The following is a 14,829-nucleotide window of genomic DNA, read 5'->3' as shown; positions in this document are numbered from 1 at the left end:
ACAAAATTAGAAAGTAAATAAACATACACTTAATGGTAGAAACTAAACAAGAAACCAAATATACAAGGTAAGTACATACACACATAGAAATAAATTAATTACCAGTGGGTATGAAGTGAGCTGGAAAAAGAGGCCTGGACTGGAAGACAAGAGGGTGAAATACAGTCTGGCTAAGAGGGAGAGAAAATTTCAAATTCTTCTCACACTGCTAAAGCTGGCTTCTGTGCACATCAATGTTCTTCTCATCGGCTGACAGAGAGTGTGTTGAGGAACTATTTTTGCTTATATTTGGTTTGTGCGTGATTGTCAGTGCCCGTACAAATCCCCTATCTTTTCACTGTCCAGTCTCGCCACTTTCCCAAATGATAATGCAATGATGAGGACAACACAAACACCCAATCCCTGGGCAGAGAAAATCCACGACCCAGCTGGGAATCAAACTCGAGACCCCTTGATCCAGAGGCAGCACCACTAGCCACTACACCACAAGCTACCCGGCCACTGACCTCCATCCGTGCGAATGGGTACAGGTTGTCTGAACTCTTATGGGAATCATCACCTTAGTTGGCGTGTGTAATGAGTAGATGGGCAAATATCTATTAGGAACATTACACATGTCAACTGTGGACAGTTGGGAATGTGGGTCTCATTGGAAGCGTGCAAGGGATAAGTCACTGCAGTCACGCAATTCTCCTCGGTTGCTCAGATGGATAGAGCATCTGCCAAGTAAGCAGGAGATCCCGGATTCCAGTCCCAGTCAGGGCGAACATTTTCAGCTGTCCCCATTGAGGTATATCAACATCATCTTTCGGCAGCTGAGGGGTTTCAATTAATTATCATTTATTCTAGAGAAGCTGCACAGTCATCAATGGTATCTGTTCTTTTGAGAACAGTTACTATCTCCATATATAATTGTAACATGAATTTGGAAAGTGGATTTTGCTCCTCTATAAGTGTTTCCACATTAACATGTTGCTGCTAACTGGGAGACGTTCACATCTGCTGTGTGTGCAAAACTGTTGTTGAGTCCATGAGCTATAGTTGCTGGTCTAATATCTTGTTCAGTCAGGGGTATTTGTAGAGTTTAGTGTCATGGAATCGAGGCAAGACTTGTACTGGCTTCGTTACAAGAGGAATGTGATATCCCTGCAAGCAGTCAAGTGACATCGAGTGAAGCTGGCAAATCATTGAGAGGACATTATTAGTAAGTCTGCTGTGTTTTAGTATTTAAAGTTTTCGTTCACCACCTTGTGAGAGGTTGGCTGAGTTAACTTTGTCTCATGGTCAAGCTGTCTTGTTTGTAGTGGTCGATGACGTGAACTGTGCCAGAATAGAATCAGTGTGAACTTTTTGAGTTGCACTGCAAACATTAATTTTTTTGCTGCTCGTCCTTGTATTCCTTGAATGGCCTATAATGAACGTATTTTGCCATACCTAGTTTAAGTTCTCTTGATTGATTTCAACTGCATTTGCTCCATTGTTTCATTGTAAATGACTGAGGAGAGCTTTCATTTGGGGCTTTTAGTTGGATTTCGTGCACATATTGCTCCCTCTATACTCGACTGTAACTGCGGGTGGTGCAATGCAGTTTTAGTCTCATTGTTGTGTTCTCTGGTAATGCATGATCACTGTGTACACCACATTGCCTAGTGTGTGTGTCTCTTAATCTATGATTATTAAAATAAGAGATAAATTAGACTTGCTTCCCTGCTCGTGGGTAAGCTACCACCATGTGCCAGAACCACCTTGGGTTATTTGGGCTAGTTAGTGCCTGCCTTGTGATAAAGGGCTAACCCCCAACAAGAATTAAGATCTAAAACTATGGTTAGAGCTGATAGCATGAAAAGGTTAGCACTTGTTCAGTATAAGTCATAAGATCTCATAGGGGCTAATTCCTTCATTTAACCCCTTAAATGTTGTGGACGAGTTGATGTGTCATGCTCCACTCTACTCCACGTGTTTACATGTCGTGTTATGCCAACCTCTCACCGCTGCATACATCTTACTTCCACATTTCAACATAAATGCCTCTTGGTATGATATTATTTGTGAAAAACCTCATTTCGATATGTTGAACCATTTATGAAATGTGATGATTGTTGTGACCACACTATTCGCAATGTGCAGCGACAGAAGTGGGTACATGTGCACGTCTGTCCGTTGGATATAAAAATCAGTAACTCATGAATGAAAGGAGATATCATTCTGATCTCAACTTTAAGTAAAGTTTCAATATCTTACGAGGGTGGTTTGAAAGGTACTCGAAATCACCACAACAGGTCAGCACTAACGCGAGTTGTTCACGTGATATTCATTGGACTGTTGTGTGTAAACACGTGCCATGACAGTGCTCTTGCAAGAGAGCTTTGGCAGTGACGTGACTCTGTTGTCGTTCCCGCGTAGTGATTTGCAAAGATTGAAAAACTCAAGATTTGAGCAGTGATTAAGTACTTCGTAAAGAAAGATATGAAAGCAAAGGACATTCATGCCAATTCCCAGAACACACTGGGAGACTCTGCTCCTTCATATTCAACTGTTGCCACATGGACAAATGAATTTAAATTTGGTCGGGAGAGCTTAGATGACGATCCACACAGTTGGCGGCCAAGATGTGTCACTACTCCATAAATCATTGCAAATGTGCACAAAATTGTCATGGAGGATGGCCGATTGAAAGCACGTGAAATTGCTCACACTTGCCAGATGTCATCTGAAACGGTATCTGCCCTGGTAGCTGAATGGTTGGCGTGACGGAATGCCGTGCAAGGGGGCCTGGGTTCGATTTCCAGTTGGGTCGGAGATTTTCTCCGCTCAGGGACTCGATGTTGTGTTATCATCCTCAAGTTCTATCCCCATCGATGCGCAAGTCACCAAAGTGGCATCAACTAAAAAGACTTGCACCAGGCGACCGGTCTACCCAACGGGAGGCCCTAGCCACATGACTCTTGATGCTGGATCAAAAATGCATGAGAATGGACACATCAGAACAATATTTGGCCCGTTTTAGGAGAAACGAACAAGATTTTTTTGCGTCGGTTAGTGACCACAGATGAAATATGGCTGCACTACTATACCCCAGAGACAGAACAACAGTCAAAGCAGTGGAAACATGCTGATTCTCCACCAACAAAGAAAGCAAAGACAATTCCTTCGGCGGGAAAGGTCATGGCATCAATGTTATGGGATGCAAAAGGCAATTCTGTTTGTAGATTATCTCCCAACTGGGCAAACAATTACTGCAGATTACTATGCTAACCTCCTGGACAAACTGCAACTGAAGATACGTGAAAAAAGGTCAGGTTTAGCAAGAAAGAAAAGCACCTTTCATCAAGACAACACACACCCACACACGTCGCACCATGGCAAAATTACACAAACTAAGGTGTGAATTGTTGCCACACCCGCCTTATTCACCTGATATGGCTCCGTCAGACTTCCATCTCATCCCAAAACTGAAAATGTTTCTTGGTAGATGAAGATTCACTTCAAACAAACAATTGATAGCCGGAGTTGACAACTATTTTTGCAGCCCTGGAGGAAACTCATTTTCGAGATGGGATCAAGGCACTGGAACATCGTTGGACCAAGTGCATTAATCTACAAGCAGACTACATTGAAAAATAAAAAAAAGTTTCAGTGATGTAAGTACTTTTTTCTATTCTTTTCCAAGAACTTTTCAAACCACCCTCATACCTACATTTCATACACTGCATTGTGTGAGCTAAAATCAATCATTAGCAAAGTTTAGGCAATTCCTTTTTAACTCTGCAAACTCTTTAAAATATCATGCAATATTTTGCTTAATTTGGTGTAACTATGGTATATAACAAAAAGAAATACAATCCTTTATCAAGAAAAGATGTCAGAGTGTAAGCTGTGCAAAAATATTTTTTTTTTCCACTCAATAGTTTTCTTAAAATCGGATGACAAGTATTTCACAGTGCCCACAGTGTCGTCTCTCAGTACAGGTAACAGCGTCTGGCAAGAAGTACAGCCCTAACAAAGCCACGCTCTGCGGTGAATGTAGAGGGAATGTCTGTAGCAGTGGAAGGCTTAAGTAACATTACAGTCATTTGGACGAGATAGGTCAAGGAGCATTTTATATGGACAGTGGTTTGGGTGTGGCTGAATCAGTGGCCACTAACCTGTCTGTGCTAGAAATCATCATTGCTAACTTGGTGTTTGGTGGTACATATTTCACATGTAATTAATCCTGCTATTTGTTTGGTGTGTCCCTAGCCCGTGAAGCTTCATATCCAACATAGTTAAGATTGGTGCCTAAGGTTCACTTATTAAAGAGTTCAGTTAAGTGTAACACGGGAGTATACTGCTCATCGAAGAATTATTGGCTGTAAATATCACATCTTCATGTGGCATCACCTAATAGTGAATTCTAAGCAATGTTTCATTATCAGAAGACTTTTCTGAGTCTAATAATTTTTAAAATCACTCAATAGTGTGCCTAACAAGAGCTTATAATGTTTATTTTACTTAGGGAATTTATAAGCTTGGTCAGTTTATTGTTTTACTGATTGCATTTGTAAAGACCCAGTCTGCCAGTTTAGCAATGCTGACAGAAGCAAACAGTGCTTGAAACCCAGCATATTATTTATTTCGTTTTCTGTTACAGAGCAAGGTTGTTTGTTTCCAATTGATTCTGCCACAAGTGCTCTGGCAGTCCTGCTGTTCCTGTCACAGTCACGTCGCGCAAGCAGTGACTAGCTCTGGCACCTGGTGTACAGCCTACTTCCACGGATGTCGCAGGTTTGAGATTTGGGAATTAGAAGTCCTTAACAAAGAAAGGAATGTAATAATAATAATAGAAAAATCCTAGTGCTCCACTCCCAAATCACATTACACTGGATTGCAAAACAGGACTGATAGCTGTAGAGAGTGGTTACTCATAATGGGAGACTGGGGTGGGTTGTCCTGAGAGACTCTTAGGAACCTGTCTAAAGCTATCTGGTGTGTTCCAGTACGTGTGTTCGATTCATACAAAATTCCCAGCTACTGAGAAGACAGGAGCTACAGTATGAGTTGTGGATCAGGGGAGGCAACGGTGATGGCACCATAACTGAGTAGCTTTAGTGGCTAAGACAGGTCACGGTAGTTCTGATCATGATCCCACATGAGATAGTTAAAAGGGTGAGAGTGGAGTGGCCCCAATGTTAGCACAGACTTAAAGCTAGATTAATGGTAGATTTGAAGCTAGAATAAAGCATTATGAACATAGACTGCAGGATTTAGTCGACAGGAACAGGTGCTCTGTACCGAACAAATGAGATATCAATTAAATGAGTTGAGTGAAGGGGTAAATGCATGTGTGGGGGAAGGTTTGGTGCATTGCAATATTGAGTGCAAAGGTCAAGGGCAGATTAGCTGCCAAGCATTAAGTGTGTAGCCAGTGTTAATTAGGAACAGAAAAACAGACTGCTAAGTGAATGATCAGTTGGTTGGGTTGATGAATTACAGGAACAGATACATGAGTATGTGGGGGAGGCTAAAGGTAAATTGCAAGACAGAGTACAAAGACCGAATGTGGACCAATTATCATAACTGAGCGACAAAGTTATGATACTAAACAAAACTGCCAACCCACTTCAGGATTTTGTTACAATTACACTATTCTTTAATGACAACTCAAATATAGTTGACTTCTTGTCTATGGTGGTGGTTCTCTAGAATAAGAGTTAGATGTTGGGAATGAGTAACCAGGAATTGTTATCTGTAACTGTCACACAAGTTTAGGAGGTGTTGTTGCAGTTTACCGAAAGAGGCAATCTTAGGAAGCCGGTATTACTGTGGATACAATTCTCATTACAGTAAAGACCAAGGGTTGAAAGAACTACTTGCTGATAATATTTGCAGACTGAAGCAGAGCATTAAGGCCCTGAGTCTCATATTTAGTGAGTGGCAAGTCATTGACGATATTACTGAACATTTAATCCTAAATAACATATAAAGAGCCGTCTTATGTCAAAGACCAGCCACCTGACCTTTAGTCAGGCAAAATGAGAGTGTGGAGTACAATGACCAAAGACAAGGTCAATTGTCAAGAGATCCCTATGGAAACGGGAGAGACTGGCAGAATGTACTCGGGAGATCGAGCGTGAAATGCTTTTGATGTAACAAGGAGGGCCACATTAGATGTTTTTGTATACAGTCCAGGAATAGTGAAAGATGACAAAGAAACAAGTGTTAAGTTGTGTAGCTTGTGTCCAACAAATAATGTGAGTTATACACACTGACCAACCAGAACATTTGACCATCGACCTACTATCAATATGAACCCATCCAGGAAATAGCAACATCACCTGGCGAGGAATCACTGTTAGTCAGACATACGCATGGTATATGTACGAGGTGCATTCAAGTTCTAAGGCCTCCGATTTTTTTTCTAATTAACTACTCACCCGAAATAGATGAAACTGGCGTTACTTCTCGACGTAATCGCCCTGCAGACGTACACATTTTTCACAACGCTGATGCCATGATTCCATGGCAGCGGCGAAGGCTTCTTTAGGAGTCTGTTTTGACCACTGGAAAATCGCTGAGGCAATACCAGCATGGTTGGTGAATGTGCAGCCATGGAGAGTGTCTTTCATTGTTGGAAAAAGCCAAAAGTCACTAGGAGCCAGGTCAGGTGAGTAGGGAGCATGAGGAATCACTTCAAAGTTGTTGTCACGAAGAACCTGTTGCGTAACGTTAGCTCGATGTGCGGGTGCGTTGTCTTGGTGAAACAGCACATGCGCAGCCCTTCCTGGACGTTTTTGTTGCAGTGCAGGAAGGAATTTGTTCTTCAAAACATTTTCGTAGGATGCACCTGTTACTGTAGTGCCCTTTGGAACGCAATGGGTAAGGATTATGCCCTCGCTGTCCCAGAACATGTACACCATAATTTTTTCAGCACTGGCGGTTACCCGAAATTTTTTTGGTGGCGGTGAATCTGTGTGCTTCCATTGAGCTGACTGGCGCTTTGTTTCTGGATTGAAAAATGGCATCCACGTCTCATCCATTGTCACAACCGACGAAAAGAAAGTCCTATTCATGCTGTAGTTGCGCGTCAACATTGCTTGGCAACATGCCACACGGGCAGCCATGTGGTCATCCGTCAGCATTCATGGCACCCTCCTGGATGACACTTTTCGCATTTTCAGGTCGTCATGCAGGATTGTGTGCACAGAACCCACAGAAATGCCAACTCTGGAGGCGATCTGTTCAACAGTCATTCGGCGATCCCCCAAAACAATTCTCTCCACTTTCTCGATCATGTCGTCAGACCGGCTCGTGCGAGCCCAAGGTTGTTTCGGTTTGTTGTCACACGATGTCCTGTCTTCATTAAACTGTAGCACCCACGAACGCACTTTCGACACATCCATAACTCCATCACCACATGTCTCCTTCAACTGTCGATGAATTTCAATTGGTTTCACACCACGCAGATTCAGAAAACGAATGATTGCACGCTGTTCAAGTAAGGAAAACGTCGCCATTTTAAGTGTTTAAAACAGTTCTCATTCTCGCCGCTGGTGGTAAAATTCCATCTGCCATACGGTGCTTCCATCTCTGGGACGTATTGACAATGAAGCGGCCTCATTTTAAAACAATGCGCATGTTTCTATCTCTTTCCAGTCCGGAGAAAAAAAATCTGAGGCCTTAGAACTTGAATGCACCTCGTAGTATCAGTGAGCATGCCGACTGTGAGTAGAATGGAAAGGGCGCTCGATCTATCGGAGTTTGACTGAGGGCAGATTATAATGACCTGGAGGCTCGGCATGAGCATTTCAGAAACTGCACAACTTGTCGGGTGTTCAAGGACTGCTGTGGTGAGTGTCTTCAGCACATGGCAAAACCAAGGTGAAACCACATCCAGACGTTGTTGGGTTGGGCGGCCACCCGTCATTACAGATGTCGGACATCACTGACTGGTAAAAACAGGACAGGCAGCAGATTATAGTGGAACTAACATCAGACTTGAATGCTGCACAGAGTACAAGTTTGTCTGAACATGCAGTGCACCAAACATTCCTAACTATGGGCCTCCACAGCTGACGGCCCGTGCACGTGCCAATGTTAACACCATGACATCAGCAACTATGACTGAAATGGGCACGTAACCATTGGCACTGGGCGTTGGCACAGGGGTAGAGCGTTGCACAATCTGATGAATCCTGATACTTTCTTCATTGTGTCTATGGGAGGGTGCAAATCCGTCGTCTTTCAAGGGAACAGCTCCTTGACACCTGTACTGTGGGACGGATACAAGCTGGTAGCAGCTCCTTTATGCTGTGGGGAACATTCACGTGGGTATCCATGGCTCCAGTGGAGTGCGTGCAAGGCACCATGACAGTCAAAGAGAATCGTACACTGTTTGGAGACCACATCCACCCCTTCAAGACGATCACGTTTTCAGACAGCAATGGCATTTTTCAACAAGATAATGCACAATGTCACAAGGTGAGGAGTGTGATAGAGTGGTTCGAGGAACATAGTGGCAAGTTCCAATTGATATGCTGGCCCCCCAACTTGCCAGATCTGAAACCATCTAACACATCTGGGATGTGATTGAATGTGGTGTCAGAGCTCATCACGCTGGTGTAAATAAAACTTTTGTTACAGTCGCGAAAGATGGAATATTTCTCAATATTACATACGACACCTATGTGGTACTTAAATGAGATATTGTAATACAGTAAATTTTATATGAAATTTAGGTATCTTGTCCACATTTCTTTCTGATCATTGTGGCAACTAAAATCGACCATACGGAAAGTATACTCTATGGACTTTACCTCTGCAAACTCTTCAAAATTTCGTGCAATGGTTTACCACATTTAATGCTGCATAATAACTGTGTTGAACATCGAAACAAAATTAAGTCATTTATCAGGGGAAGGTATCAGTCAAGAAGATGTGTAAAAATCAAATTTTTGGGCCAAATAGTTTCTGTGAAATCGAATGATAAGTGTGTCAAAACAGTCGGAACACCATGTATCTGCACAGGCAAGCAGCGCAGTGACAAAATCGCGCACAGTGCGGAATGCAGGGAGCACTTCTTTGTAGCAGCGAAAGGGTTAATGCAGCGGTGGTGGCTTTACGTCTTGAACTGCGTGCTCCCCCCTAAACGTAAGTTTGCAAACTATACTGTACTATGGCGCTGCTTCTCTTGGCGCGTGCGTCGTGTGCAACTGGCAACGCAGCAATCTCCCGTGTCTGGGCAGTCATGCGCGAGCCGCCAAGATGAAAGAATTGAACTGTAACACTATCAGATATTGGTGTCTTGTTGGTATAAATATGCAATTGGGTTGTGATTGTAGTTCTACAAAATGAGCGAACAAAGTAAGAACTCTGTTGCTAAAGAGTTGTATTGGTAGGCAAATTCCACTCTTTGTTGCCAATGAACAGCAGTTAGCATGGCTGTATGAATCGGACATCTGCTTCGCAGGCCTGTATGCAGTAACATTCACTGAATGGTCGTTAAGGAAACACTGTTGGTAGCCCTTTGGTCCACGTGGGCATTCAACAGTTGCATGTCTGTTTGCCCGTACGTGCCTCCGCTGCTGTCTTTCACCTGTCATCTGTGGCCTGCCTCAACACCAGTTTTGGACAGGGGCATTTTGCCATCCATGCCATACTTTCACTGCAGCAGCACGCAAACAGTTTATAAAACTTAGCCATTTTGGAAATGCTTTCACTCTTGACCTGAAAGTCAATGACCATACCGTTTTGGATGTCCAATACATCACTCCATTTCTGCATTTCAACAATGACTGCATTGTTTTCTGCATCCCCCTGATCCACTTTATATGCCCTCCATTGTTAGTGCGGCCACATGCCATCTGTGAACAGTTATTGCAAACTCACATTTTAACAGATGGTGGTAACATTAATGTGACTGGACCATATATTTCCTTCAGTGTCACAGCGGCAAATCTTCAAAAATCGAATCAAGTTTCTGATGAGGCATTTTAAATAAAGAGTTGTTCTCGAAACTAATTTAAAAGTAAAAGGCACATTTGTTTCATAAATGACAAAGAATTGGAGCAATAAATGTAATTTGATTGCAAACTCGTCTACGGTTCATAACACTTTTTATTTACAGATGAGAAATAAATGTCTTATCCATGTAATTGAATAATGTTTTGAATACTATTTGTCATTCACAAATAACAAACAAAATTATCTTCATTCATTGTTCATCATTTGTGTACATTTTGTCCAACCCTGATTGCAGCAAACTGTAACACACATGCGCACACTGCAAATTCACAGCCTATGTGGGAGAGATTGCAAGCCAGTGATGTCCACTCACTTGGCTTTGGGATCCAAGTGGCGATGTAAATAAGTTCACCCAGCTTTCACTGAGCGAGACAGCTTTCTCTCTCTCTCTCTCTCTCTCTCTCTCTCTCTCTCTCTCTCTCTCTCTCTCTCTAACACACACACACACACACACACACACACACACACACACACACACCAGGGCGTATACACGGACAAGGAAAAAAACATTCCCGGATTTCCAGGTTAAAAATACACTTTCTCCAGGGTGAAAACACGCTTTTTCTGTGTTAAGTGACTGTAAATATTCCCTTGTTAATCCTCTAAATAGTTATGGTTTTAGACACAGGTGTAGAATTTCCTGGCACTATAGAAAACAAAACTCAGAGAAAAAGACACATTTTGGAAATATCTTTGATGTGCAGCAACATGTACGCTGCATATTTTCGTATAACGAAAGTATACATTGGAATTCCACCAAACACCGCATGTTACTTTCCGAATCATTGAAATCGAGATTGCGATGCGCTTCTGTAAGCCGGTTATGGCTCATGTCATGTGATTTCGCCAGCCGATGACAGCAGATATTCAGAGCATAGGGCACGTGATGTAGTCAGCCAACAGCAACACACTGTTAAGTACCACTAACACACAAACAGGGAAAGTTAATAGTTTAAATTAATACACATAGTGTTGTTACAAGAAAAGCAAAGCTTCCACATATAAAATTGGGCTCTAAGGTTAATAAGCTGCAAGAGAAGCTAAGCTTTCACAAATAATGTTGATCTTTTTTGTGTGTGTTACACTTCAAGATATATCACACAAATGTAGTAAAATTTTTAACAATGACAAATGTCTTATCTTCAGGGTTCAAAATTCTTCTAAATGGGTCGTCATCAAAGAGTTGATTTTTAAATGAGAGTCAAACACTCTGTGATTTAAGAAATTCATGGTAGATTCTCACACATAGTTCAACTTACATAAAAGGATATTTACTTTGAAAGTAACGCTTTTCAAACAACCATTTGCAATATTTTCCCGCAACCTAATAGAAATAGGTTTGTTTCAGCAGTTGCAAGAGAGCGCAGATAACAGGTGACACCAAACTTGCGCAGCTACCATGACATAGGAAGCCCATATATACGTACGTGTAAAAATATTGAATGATCATACATTATGTCATAAAAGAAACAAGACATCAGAGGATACTCCAAGAGCATTCGAATTTCATGAACCATACTAAAGTGTGCACATTTAAATGGGACATTTGTATGTCCAGATTCCCAATGAAGTAGACCCTGACCTGATATTAAGCTTTTCAGTGTGGTTTTCGGGATGTAAATTTTCTTGAAGCACCAGTACTATATTATATCATGTTTGGTTCTTTATTATGGCATAATGCCTTTTGTGCTAGAAGATGAAAATGTGCCCTTGAAATGTAGCGAACAGTTGAAACTAGCCATTAGTGTGGAATTACACATTTCGTTTCAACTACATTGACTGCCTCTGTGGAACAGGTTAATAAAAGCCAAATTTCATTAGCAAACAGACAAAAATAACTTCATTGTTCTGAAGGCGATTAATGCTTGATTGTCAGAAAGGTGGAAATATAATAGAATATGAAACTAATGACATATTTTAGCCTTCCGTAATTATGTGAATGTATTTTAATTCACTTGATAGCTCCCGGATACAGATATCGATTTTGCTTTCATTTGACATGAGAGTAAACAAACAGAAAACAGCAAAATCACTAAATGTAAACACGGGTCACATGGAGACTACCCACTATAACTCAGACAATCCCGGATCTGCGATATTTGCGAACCGGGTAAATACTAAAAATTATCGAATTTTCAAAAATATGTTCATCTCGTAGTGCACATCTTTCTGAAAAGTCTGAAACATGAAGCGTGTATTCGAGGAAATGTACGACATGTATGCAAAAGTGTAGTGCCACACCTCTTCATAAAGCATTCTTCTATCGCACGTCACTGTATTTCGCTCTGTGGAATGGAAACGTGTATATTTTCTAATGGATGCCATCAAACTATATTCTGGACAGTGGAAATTGAAACGTCCTGTGGTGCCTCTCCTGCTCCCAGTCGGCCAGTTTGGTAGTAGCAGCCTGCTCCTCTTTTTTTGAAATAAATAAAAAATAAAAAAATTAAAAAAAACACCACCTCGATAGCAGATGGGATTATTTGTAATCAGGAGAACAAGAACTCTTCAGAAAATTTGCACTCTTTATTGCCTATTAGCTAATAACTTGCTGTTTTCTGTGAAATGAAATATAGAATACAAAACCAATAAAGACAAGAGACAAGCAAGAAAGTACAAATTTCTTCAATCCTTACCTTGTAGCATTTTTTCTCTCTAATCTTGCTACAGCATTACATGGCGTGCTTTCCTTTCTGTGAAAGATCGTCAAACGTTTTGCTACAAGAAAAATCGAAATATCATTATCTAATATTCAAAAAGCTGTTAACACAAATAGTACCCAAGACTGGTGTGGTTGCTCGAACTGATTACGTCTATTTTGTCGCTGTCTGCTAGATAAAACAAAATAGGTCTTTCTAATACTACAGCAATTTTGTAACACGCACCAAATAAACGAGACTGCTTTGGCACAAATGGACATTTTTTTAATATGACAGAATATAATTCCTGAAGTACCAATATCAAATGCTTGTTAAGCCTGCTACAAGAAAAAAGCTTTATGTTAGGAAATAGTTTCACATTTCATTCACACACACCAGCTTCTCAAAAATGAGATCTAAAAGTAGTATTAAGAAATTTTTATATAAATTTCGAATCATCTTATTCTTCCTCGTTCTAACAAACAACCTTGTCATCACCAATTCTGCAGCTATTCCTGTCAATGTCAAAATTTGTTCACCGATTAACTTCACCAAGCCTGCCTGAATCACAGGTTTAGTTATCCCATGATTATTTTCCGGTTAGGCATTATTACGAGTTCGTACAACACATTTTCTGTGTTACTTACAGAATAGAACTTACGTGGCTGCTAGCCAGGGACTGTATAACTGGTCCTTACTAGTGTAACTATCTGGCCAAAAATTTTCTGTCATAAATTCGTTTTCTTGGATACACTGAGAAGATAATACGTAATCTTTCTCACCTGTTATTCCTGTCAGTCGTTTATTTCCACTCTGGTAGTCTGAATCTATGGATTTCGCTAGTAATTATAACAATGCGGATCATTCACAAACCCAATCAACGACATAATCAAACAGTGATTGGCATTCATCCAATCGGCTTTACTCCGCTCAGCTCGTATAGCCCCGTCCCCTTGTGTCTCCGGAAAGTTCATTTCTAGATGTGACAAGGATTCTCCTAACAGAGACATCACGCACACTATACACGCATTCAAAAATAGATTAATGATTTATACCGAAATCAACTTAAAATGTGTTCAAAAACCAACAGGGAAGTCTTTCAAAATCATATGAATAATCGACAGACAAACATGCGCTGAATGCTAGGCGCTTTGTGAAACAAGTGTTTTTTCCTCAAGAATATGAATTTGGCACCCCCTTTTCCCACTAGCATCTAGCAGCTTGCAGCAACTGATTGCACAGCCAACAGCCACATTCCTGCTCAAACAAGACTCAACTGCACATGCACATGAGCCCGCTCGTAACTGCTAAGACAAATCTAATGTAAACTGTTGTGACTTCACATTCATCGGAGGCAACTTGTTGTTATGAAGCATTGTATCGTCTTCCTAAAGCCTTTGACACATTTTGCTGTTGGCCGATGCTTGCATGAGCAGTGTGTGTCGTTGTTGTATATGGTGCATTTCCTTTGCAATTTAAGTTATTTTCATTTTTTTTCTTTCGTTTATCTTTTATTGTTGAAGTATTATTCTGCAGTAGTGGGGTACAATAATATCCTTTGTTAGAGTATCGGTTCTTCCAAGTCAAAATTACAAAAATGTAACTGAAGACTAAAACAATGAAAAATTCCCAGAATTCTAAAAAATTCCCAAGTTTTTCCCGGATTTCTCTCAGATGAAAAAATTCCTGGGTTCTTCCCTGATCTCCCAGTTGTCCTGGGTCGTAGACACACACACACACACACACACACACACACACACACACACACAAAAGCAGTGTAAATAGCACGCATATAAGGAACACATGTGCAATACTCTAGTCTGGCACTCTGCATTACAGTGACTGAAAAACAAAATCTATAAATATTTTTAGACCACACTGGAACTCTTCCCCTAGCTGTGCAAATAGAGATATTTTTGGTTCTACTTACGCAAAGTATTTTCCCAGTGCTATCTGTAGAGTTGTCAAGCATGGGTCACACAGCTATGAATGGCAATGAAAGGTCATAATCAAAATTCTGGAGATTTCATAATTATCGAATTGGATGGGCAAAGAATAATAATGTTCATAAACACTTCAAATCAGAGAAGCACTCTGTTCACCAGTGGGAAAATACCGGTGATTCTCAAAATAAACCATCATCGGCTGGAAGCTTAAACACAGCCAAAAGAAGGAAACAAGGAGAGACCTT

At 41.0% G+C, this 14,829-nt stretch overlaps 1 protein-coding gene across 2 annotated transcripts in view; it reads right to left on the bottom strand.

Moving 5' to 3' along the window:
- LOC126471138 (delta(14)-sterol reductase LBR-like) overlaps positions 1-14,829 on the bottom strand; it is a 765,587-nt gene that overhangs the window by 197,917 nt on the left and 552,841 nt on the right. The window lies entirely within an intron of this gene.

This window comes from Schistocerca serialis, chromosome 3 (genome assembly GCF_023864345.2).
Source record: "Schistocerca serialis cubense isolate TAMUIC-IGC-003099 chromosome 3, iqSchSeri2.2, whole genome shotgun sequence".
Taxonomy (NCBI): domain Eukaryota; kingdom Metazoa; phylum Arthropoda; class Insecta; order Orthoptera; family Acrididae; genus Schistocerca; species Schistocerca serialis.
The sequence above is the reverse complement of the archived record's forward strand: the minus strand, read 5'-3'. Positions and strand labels throughout refer to the sequence as shown.